Source organism: Mastomys coucha, unplaced genomic scaffold, assembly GCF_008632895.1.
Source record: "Mastomys coucha isolate ucsf_1 unplaced genomic scaffold, UCSF_Mcou_1 pScaffold14, whole genome shotgun sequence".
NCBI classification, from domain to species: Eukaryota; Metazoa; Chordata; class Mammalia; order Rodentia; family Muridae; genus Mastomys; species Mastomys coucha.
The window spans coordinates 138,007,344-138,017,032 of record NW_022196896.1 but is presented as its reverse complement, the minus strand read 5'-3'; the positions used below and the strand labels follow the sequence as shown (position 1 = coordinate 138,017,032).

The window sequence follows — 9,689 nt, the reverse complement described above, 5'->3', positions numbered from 1 at the left end:
CACTCTGTAGACCAGGCTGGCCTCAAACTCAGAGATCCACCTGCCTCTGCCTCCCAAGTGCTGGGATTCAAGGCGTGCGCCACCACTGCCCGGCCCACACACCGTTTCTTAAATGAATGCAACCTGTTCTCTGTGGGCTGAGAATAAATTCACTCACTCAAATCAAATAGCTTTGACCATAGCAGGAAGTCTGTATCCAAAAATTGTGCCTACAATTCATTCCTTGGAGCAGCAGAACTGTCAGCTCTCAGCTTAGCTATGATGGAGGTAAAATTCTTTGGTGATGTGAGGGTCATTGAAGTACAGCCTTATTACAATGAAATCCAATGTCTAAAAACTGCTCTTATTTTGGGCTTGTACTATAGTAAGAGCCAAGAATTTAAACTCTACTAAATACAAAACAAACAAACAAACAAAAAGACTTTATATATTTATGTTCATTTAAGAAAATATTAGTAGTGATATATTATTTTGAAATATACAGTTAATATGTTTGGAGTTATTTAAAATTTATATTGAGAAAAATGTATGTATTTTCAGTATTGATGTAGACAAGCATCTACATAAGTCTGTTAAATTGATTGTTGTTTTATATCAAACAACTTTTATAATACTCATTTTTATTGTTATAATATTTTATAAATTTTAAGGAATATGACAAAAAAGATATTGTAAGTATTGAAGGGGGGTCTCTGAGAGGAGTTGGAGTAAAAAGGGAAACAATAATGTGATTTAATTCTATTTACTTAAAATATGTTTTTAAATGTTAATAAATTCAGATAAATTGAAATCATGTAACTTTTTTCATCAGAATGCAATAAAAGTTAAAAAAAAAAAAAAGACTAAACCAGAGAACAAAGTCTCTATTGGACTTTTTTGCGACTTCCTTTGTCAATGTAAATAGTATAAATCTCTTTACCTTAGCCTCAGATGGACTCTTCAGACAAGAGCAAAAGCAGTCATATTCTTTGCCAAAATATCACAAACAGTCTCTGGGCTATATACTGAAATTCTCCACTGAAACCTCTTGAAATAGGCTTCCACAGTTCAAATCACTCTCAGCAACAAAGGTTTCTATATTCCAACTAGGATGGCCCATTAAGCCCCACTTAAAGCATTCCACTGCTTTCCAAATCTACATTCTTCCAAACATAAACATAGTCAGGCCTACCACAGCAATACCCCAGTCCCTAGTACCAACTTCTGTCTTAGTGTTTTACTGCTGTGAATAGACACCATGACCAAGACAACTCTTACAAGGACAACATTTAATTGAGGCTGACTTACAGGTTCAAAGGTTCAGTCCATTATTATCAAGGTGGGAGCATGGCAGCCTTCAGACAGGCATAGTGCAGAAGTTGAGAGTTCTATATACTCATCTGAAAGCGACTAGGAGAAGACTGACTTCCAGGCAGCGAGGACGAGGATCTTAAAGGCCACGCCCACAATGACACACCTACTCCAACAAGGCTACACCTCCTAACAGTGCCACTCCCTGGGCCAAGCATATACAAACCATCACATATACCCAGAAAAATTTTAATCATCATAAATGGATAATATACTCTATGATAAAGTCAAATTTAAACAGCATCTAGCTACAAATATAGCCCTACACAAGGTGCTAGAAGGAAAAATCCAAACCAAGGTGTTTACAAAAAACAGAGGAAAATATTGCCTGGTTTATTCATACAAAACTTCAAAAGTAATGAGACACTAAGCAGATGATTTGCCTTTTGAAAAAACCAAACTTAAGACATAAGAATTATTGTTTTAAGCTTTTAATGACCTGTGGAGCTAGTGGCAAATAATGAATATTTAATTAAATAACTAGTTTTAATGGAAATACATGTAAATATCTCTGTTGTAACTCCTTATTTAATTAATGATTTGAATTTATGTTTGAACTTGTGGACTTTTGAAGAAAGATACTTGGAATACCATGTGATTAAGTATCCTTAAAAAGTGTAACTAAGAACAACAATAGTCAAGGTTTTCTCAATGACATTAGAACATGGTTCCTCTTTTTCTTTCTCCTAGAAATAATGATTAGACTCTGTTCAAAAACAAACAAACAAACAAACAGAAGAAATAAATAATACCACTTTATCAGCAAAACCAAAAGAAGGAAAACATACATACATACACACACACACACACCACTGTGACAGTTCTTTATTAAGTGTATAACCCTTTAACTATTGCTATTGTCTTCATTCATTTACCAGAGTGTCCTCCTGAGGCACCCAGCTTGTCTTCAACACATGACCATTTAGGTTATTTTATAATTTAGGCCAACATGAATATAGTGCAAAAAACATGAGAATTTTGATAATTCTTAAAACTAATTTCAAATGCATGGAAAATTATACTGAGAAGATTGCTGGGATGCATAATAATTCTGTTATTTTATGAGAACTCTGTATAATGTAGGTTCACATAAACTTGGATAGAATGAGAATGTGTGGAGAACACAGTTTACTTTGTTGTTTGTGGTAATGGGATTGTGTGGGTGTAGGTACTGTGTCCAAATGCATTCAAATACAGACACTGAATATGAGCAATTCTATATCAACTATTATAAGGCAACATGGTTTTAACTAATTTTAGTTGATATCTGTGAAGAATCCAATCTACAGCTATCAGAGTTTGTTTTACATGCTAATACATAATCTTGTGTCACAATTCAGATTAATTGTTGAATTCCGGACCATGTTTTATTTTCACTTTTTGTTTTCTCAATTAAATCATACTTGGTGGGATTGTTTTTATGTCACCATAACACTGTATTCTGTGTCACTAAACTCTATACTAAAGTCCTGTTCCTATGGCTTTGTTCATTATTTCACATTTGTTTGTTTCACACACTTACTATAGTTTGCTAAATAAATGATAATGTAGAATAATATCTTTTAATCTTTTATGCTACAGTAAACAACACCACTAAAGTGATGTACTAAACAAAACAAAACAACAACAAAATGTTGTCTATGTCCAATTTGCAGCATAAATTCAATACAATCCAAAGAAATTCCTAACAATTTATAACGGGAAAGCTTATTCCAAAGCTATATGCCATGTGAAAAATTCAGACTTCTCAATAAGATTAGTGACACAATGTGATTTCTAACCACAAAGCTCACCAATCAAGAATGTGTTCAATGTTTATGAAAGAATGAGGGAATGGAGAGAACAAGCCTAAAACATAAGCATAAAAATAGTCAAGTTTTCATTGAAAGACCTAAGGAAACTCCATCAGGAAAAATGGTAACTTGACCAATGTTTCCTTTGTAAAGTATACAAATTAAATAAACACAGACTTCACAGTGCCTACAAAAACAACTCAAAGTGAACCTCGAAACAGTTATATATCTGACCCCCCAACTACTACTGATCTCTCTTCCAAACAGAGAGACCCCATGCTCTAGAGCTCTCCTGTATGGAGGTGATCAGAAAGATGGACTATAGCTCTGCAGCTCCTAATGCCCCCTTTGTGGTTTCAGGCAAACCTATCCCTACTGAAGCATATATACAAAACAATGTTGAAGAGTAATTTAATGTCTGCTTCCAGCCACATGGGTTATGGCACAAGATGGGGAAGCTGCCCTATCCATACCTAGGAAAACTCTACATCTCAGAAACTCCTTTTGTACCCTGAAACTGAATTTCCCTGAATCATGCCAGAGTGGATGGTGGTAGTGGAAAGGTAAAAAGAATCTAATCAAGTTTTGCTGAAAGATGATCCCCATCACCTCCTTTCTTCCACTTCCAAAACTATTTATAAAATTTGTCACACACACACACACACACACACACACACACACACACACACACACACACACGCGCGCGCAAACAAACAACTGAATGTGGAATGAAAGGTTCAGAATTTCTAGAAACCAGACCCTTAGTTTTCCAATCTGTCTTCCTACTGTACACCAAAACCAATGCCTGTATGTGTACACTGGATAGTGACTTATAAGCACCACTGCTTTCCACTGCCAGGGCTAAATAGGCTCCTCCTTTCCCCCACCCCAACATACTCCCAAGGAATCCACACTAATTGATTACCTGATTACTATTTGCTAATGCCAACTACTGTAAAAGCAGGAAGGCTATCACCTTCCTTTCTCCCTGTCCCTTTCTGTGCTGTGACTAGACCAGCTTCAAAGTTGGTTAATGAACTCAATTCTTACACAGGTCCGTCTTTGTAATTCCTGCAAAAAGCCATGGAGGTTAGAGGACACTCATTCACTAATGTCTTTTCCTTTGTACTGACCAGCCAGGGCCCAGCCTGAAAAGAGTTGCAGGATTTTCTTCCAGGCACAGAGCAGCAAAGGCAGGATTAGGTGTTCAAAGCAAACCTTAACTACACAGCATAGGGAAAGGCTGAGCTACAGGAGATGTTGCTCTAATCAGAAACAAATATGGAAGCACTTGAGCAAAAGGAATAAAATTATTATTTTTTTAAAAGATTTATTTATTTTATGTATGTGAATACACTGTCCTCTCTTCAGACACACCAGAAGAGGACACCGATCCCATTACAGATGGTTGTGAGAAAAAACTTCCCAGAAGATGCCACCTAAGTGATGCTGGTCTCTTCTTAGTCACCGCTAGTTTCTTAGCTCCAGCTAACCAGCATCAATAGTCCCAGTAATGTAAAATTTTCACTTTAGTAGTTCTGGTATCTTGTAAGTCACAGCTGATACTTCAGCCCCAGCTAACCAAAACCACAGAATCTTCACAATCAAAACAACATGGCCCTGATAAGAGTCTTTAATCTTCCCTCTGAAATTTCACAAGCCAAGCCCCCATTTTCTGCACTGTTCTCAACATGATCTTCCAAGCTCCTACAGAACATTCTACAGAGTTCTTAGCTCAAAGTTCCAAAGTCCTTCCACAGTCCTCCCCAAAACATGGTCAGGTTGTCACAGGAATACCCCCACTATGCTGGTATCAATTTGTCTTAGTCAGGGTTTCTATTCCTGCACAAACATCATGATCAAGAAGCAAGCTGGAGAGGAAAGGGTTTATTTAGCTTACTTCCACATTGCTGTTCATCACCAAAGGAAGTCAGGACTGGAACTCAAGCAGATCAGAAAGCAGGAGCTGATGCAGTAAGATGTTTCTTACTGGCTTACTTCTCCTGGCTTGCTCAGCCTGCTCTCTTTTTAGAACCCAAGACTTCCAGCCCAAGGATGGCACCACCCACAAGGGACCCTACGCCCTTGATCACTAATTGAGAAAATGCCCCACAGCTGGATCTCATGGAGGCACTTCCCCAACTGAAGCTCCCTTCTCTGTGATAACTCCACACATAGGTATACTGACTTTGGAAAAGAGTACACCATTTCCTGGTAGAGGGAATGGCATTAATAAGATAGTGTTTGACCTTGTTCCTATGTGCAATGTTAGCTTCTAAGATCTGTAACCTGACAAACACAGCTATATAGCTAATGGTTTGTATCTCAAATTTCTGATCTGACTTATCTATACCAACAAAGATTGCATATAGCTTCCTTGGTAATTTGATATTCACTGGCTCAAGCTAACCTACCCAAATTATACACCCTCCAAATCTGGTCTGTTTTCCTTCACATTATATGAATTAACACATGCTGGGAAATTACAAAATTACTCACGCTGCTTGAATCTTTCTTCATAGAGGTGGCCCCTGCAGCTGACTCCCTTAAATTTGGTCTGTGATCTAGTTATTGTTTCACTGTGCAGTGTACACTGTTCTTCCTGTTCTGGTCTGAGGACAGAAGCCAGGCTCCACATGAAAATCCTTTTCCTGTTACTGCAAGGGGCGGTTCACACTCAAATGAGTAATTTTAAAACTCTGTTGTGGTACAGCCCTTTAACTAAAAAATTTAGGAAGCTTAATCAGGAGGAAAGCAAGGTCATTGCCCTGGGGAGCAACAGACTGGGATCAAGGTGACCCAAGTAAACAGAGCTTTAACCAGAAACATTTTTCTAAAAGGCTGAAGATGCAGCTCTCCTAGAACTAATATGCCTTCCCAGGGAGAAATCACTGCACACACAATTAAAAGATTACTTAAGAAAATCTCTTTAGGGGGCTGGAGAGATGGCTCAGCAGTTAAAGAGCACTGTCTGCTCTTCCAGAGGTCCTGAGTTCAATTTCCAGCAACTACATGGTGGCTCACAACCATCTCCAATGGAATCTGATGCCCTCTTCTGGCATGCAGATAGAGCAATCAAACAAAATAAATAAATAAATCTTAAAAAAAGAAAAGAAATCTCTTTAATGACAGGATGCATTCAACTCTGGCTAATGCTTAAAGAGGAGCCAGCTGAGAATAGATTTTATTTTCCACCAATGCTGTCACCCATATGGACTGGAGACTGCAAGTCTAGCAACTTAAGACAGACATTTACACAGCAAAGATATTCCCAGAATTATTTCTGAAGTACACCAGTGCCTTGACATAACATCAGTGACAGGTTCCTAAGTAGAAGGTCCCAAAGGATGAAAAAGAGAGGAAAAGTAGAAGGTAGAAAGTATAAAAGCTGGGGTGGGGAGGCCTTTATAGCAATATAAGCTATGTCTTATATTAAGTAAGCCTTTTAAGAATATTAGTTACAGGGAGAAAATGGAAAGAAATGAGAGACTTTTATGAAGTCATCAGAAACTATCACACAATGGGACAAACTCTGGAGGAGTCTAATAAATCAGTGCTGTACAAGGAGAATTCACAGTATCTCAAGAACATTACTGACCAAGCCTACAGTAGCCATGGGACTGATATCCACAGCCCCATGTGGTAGAAAGAGTTGGGTTCTGAGGATCTGGAGCAATGTTTCCTCAAAGGCCCTGACCCCAGACCATTACCAGCTCTCCCATGCATATTCCTGGCTTTAGAAAGGAACTCTATTTTATTCTCAATACATTGAGGTCTTAGGGAAAGCTCCCAAAACCTAGGCTCCAGGCTGTTATTAGCTCTGCCAAGCATGTTCCTGGGTTTGAGATGGAACTGTTATGCTCCATACAGAGGGTCTCATGGAAAGGCTTGCCTGATCAGGCCAGCCCTCAACACAACAGTGTTTTTCCTTCTCAAATGGTAGTCTTTCCCATGTGTAGAACTATGCTTTTCTCAAGAAGAAAACTGGGCCTTTAGGCATACCAGGCCTTAATGATGGTTGGTACCCTGTAATGCCCCCTTGAGCAGCTTGTTAGAAGCCTATTCTTTGATATGAGGATTTGCCTAGTGGCTGGTTGTAATTAAGGGGTGTCTCCTTTGTCATAGTTTCTGGGCAATTCTGGTGAACAAACGTGTATCATAACATCCTAGTCTATAACTGGCTAGTTGGCATACTATTTATCTGAGGGGTGTTTTGGAGGCAGTCCTCCCTCTGTTAAATTCTACTTGGTGTCACTATTTCCTAAGTATTGGTAAATCCTTTACATCATCAATTCTACTCTTCTACTCTTCTATTCTCAGGTCAATATTGGAGTGTTATCCAAGATATAAGATGCCTTTTACAACCTCTACAAAAATAACTCCAAATGGATCTTACACCTAAATGTTAAATGCTAAGGGCAGAACTTATAGAAGGCATTAAAGAAACTAGGGCTTTCCTAAGTTTGGCATCCTGCCAGTGACATTTCTACACACGAGCCCCTGCTCCAAATGCTTTGCGCAGATGCACCCTCCCACCCCCCACCCCACCCCATAGCGAAGTTCTTCAGAGGCCACTGCCTGGTCCAGGAGGTACTGGTGGCTGCATCAAGCCCCAGGAAGGACCCACCATACCACCCCCCACTGCTGAGCAGCATGCTCCTCCCCGATGTGGGCAGTGGCTCTGCGCTCACCATGTCACGACTTCAGTGTTCCTCTGAACTCTCCTCACAGCACTCAGCAGCAGCACTTAAAGAACAACACAAGAACTACTCGTGCCCGCTCAGCTACAGGGAACCTGCAGCACGGCATCCGGAAGAACCCTCCTTGTCATCTGACTGGCAGGTCGGCCTGGAGTCCCTGATTGGCCTGTGAGTCTTGAGTGACATAAGCACCTCCCTTCGGGGTACGGTGTGCCGAAGGGCCACAGCATAGTGGTTTACGTCTTGGCTCCCAGTCCAGAGCCAAACCTTTTCCCGATCGGCCGAGGTATGCATTTCAGTTGCTCTTGTGCCCACCCTCCAATAGCCTACCAGTCTGTCTTCCCACACGGTCCCAGGGAAAACCCACCACTCCAGCTCCTGCTGCTCTGTTGCCTCAGATCCACCAAGCTTGTCTAAGCTTTCCTCATAGCACTTCCCCTTCTTCCTCCTAGAATCAAGTTGGATAGCTTCCATAGCCCTTTACTCAACTTGCAGTAGAGTTATTAATCTGTCGCACAAGCGGAAGGGTACCCAGAATATTAACAATTAAAGAGGGATTTTAGGAAACAAGATTTTCGTTTTGAGGCTTCATGCTGGTTTCAGGTAAACTTTTCACCTGGTAGGTATGAGACAAGCCTGGGAGTAAAGCAGGAAACAGATGACAAACGCTGGGGAGTACTACTGTTAGCCAATACATTTTCCTCAGTGGGAAGGTGGATAAAAACAACGCCACACAATTGTATTAGTAAAGTTTCTCAAGATGAACAGACCTGATAGAATGAATCCATGTATGTAAAAGGTGAATTTATTAGAATGATTCACAGGCTGTGGTCCAACTAGTAAATGGCTGTCTGCTAATGGAAAGTTGAAGAATCCAGTTGTGGTTCAGTACATGTTACTGTATATCTCAGCTGTTGTTCAGTATATACCAGAATTTTGAAGAGGTAGGGCAAGCAGACAAATAGATACAATTTTCATATATGTACTTTATATGTGTAGGTTGTCACCAGAAGTTGTGGCCTAGATTAAAGGTAGATCTTAACATCTCAAAAGATCCAGATTAAAGAAAGGTTTTCACATTTCAAAAGCTATAATTAAGAAAAATGGCCCACAGTACCCAACTCTTTGGATTTTAGCTAATTCCAGATGTAGACAATTTGACTATTGTCTTAGAGTTTCTATTCCTGCACAACATCATAACCAAGAAGCAAGTTGGGGAGGAAAGGGTTTATTGAGCTTACACTTCCACATGGCTGTTGATCACCAGAGGAAGTCAGGACTGGAACTCAAGCAGGTCAGGAAGCAGGAGATGATGCAGAGGCCATGAAGGGATGTTCTTACTGGCTTGCTTTTTCTGGCTTGCTCAGCCTGCTCTCTCTCTCTTTTTTTTCTTAGTCAGTGTTTAGAAAATAGTATTTTTAATCATTTTATTTAAGCCACAATTTACATAAAACTAAACATACAAACTTTGGTATACAGTTCATAGAACTTTGAAATATTAATAAATGTAGTATTTACCAATTGAATTAAGACATGAAGCATTTCTGTTAGTCAAAGGTATTTTTTAATGTTTCACTGAATCTCTGTTCCAAAGTCAATCATTACTATACTAAATTTATATGACAATAAATTAATTTTGCCTGACCTTACCTTCATAAAAGTACTATTTAGCATATTACACACACATGTGGCATGCAGGCATGCATGCATGCACTTGTATAATTTAATGTTAATCTGAGTATTTAACTATTTTGTTGAATGCATCAGTAGGCTGATGGTAAGACTGCAATGTACGAACTGAGTGCAGGGTCCCCAGTGAAGGAATTAGAGAAAAGACCAATGGAGC

The 9,689-nt window shown here is 39.4% G+C and overlaps 1 protein-coding gene and 1 pseudogene across 3 annotated transcripts in view; one reads left to right on the top strand and one right to left on the bottom strand.

Annotated features, from left to right (window-relative positions):
- LOC116088907 overlaps positions 1–7,967 on the bottom strand; it is a 24,568-nt pseudogene extending 16,601 nt beyond the window's left edge.
- Positions 7,968–8,055: 88 nt separating this feature from the next.
- Positions 8,056–9,689, top strand: part of Clul1 (clusterin like 1) — a 41,317-nt gene continuing 39,683 nt past the window's right edge. For 2 of the 3 annotated variants that reach the window (XM_031368958.1, XM_031368954.1), the window contains exon 1: positions 8,056–8,129. The gene's annotated coding sequence lies outside the window, so the exon portion shown is untranslated. The remainder of the gene's footprint in view (positions 8,130–9,689) is intronic. The other variant, XM_031368955.1, reaches the window with a different exon arrangement.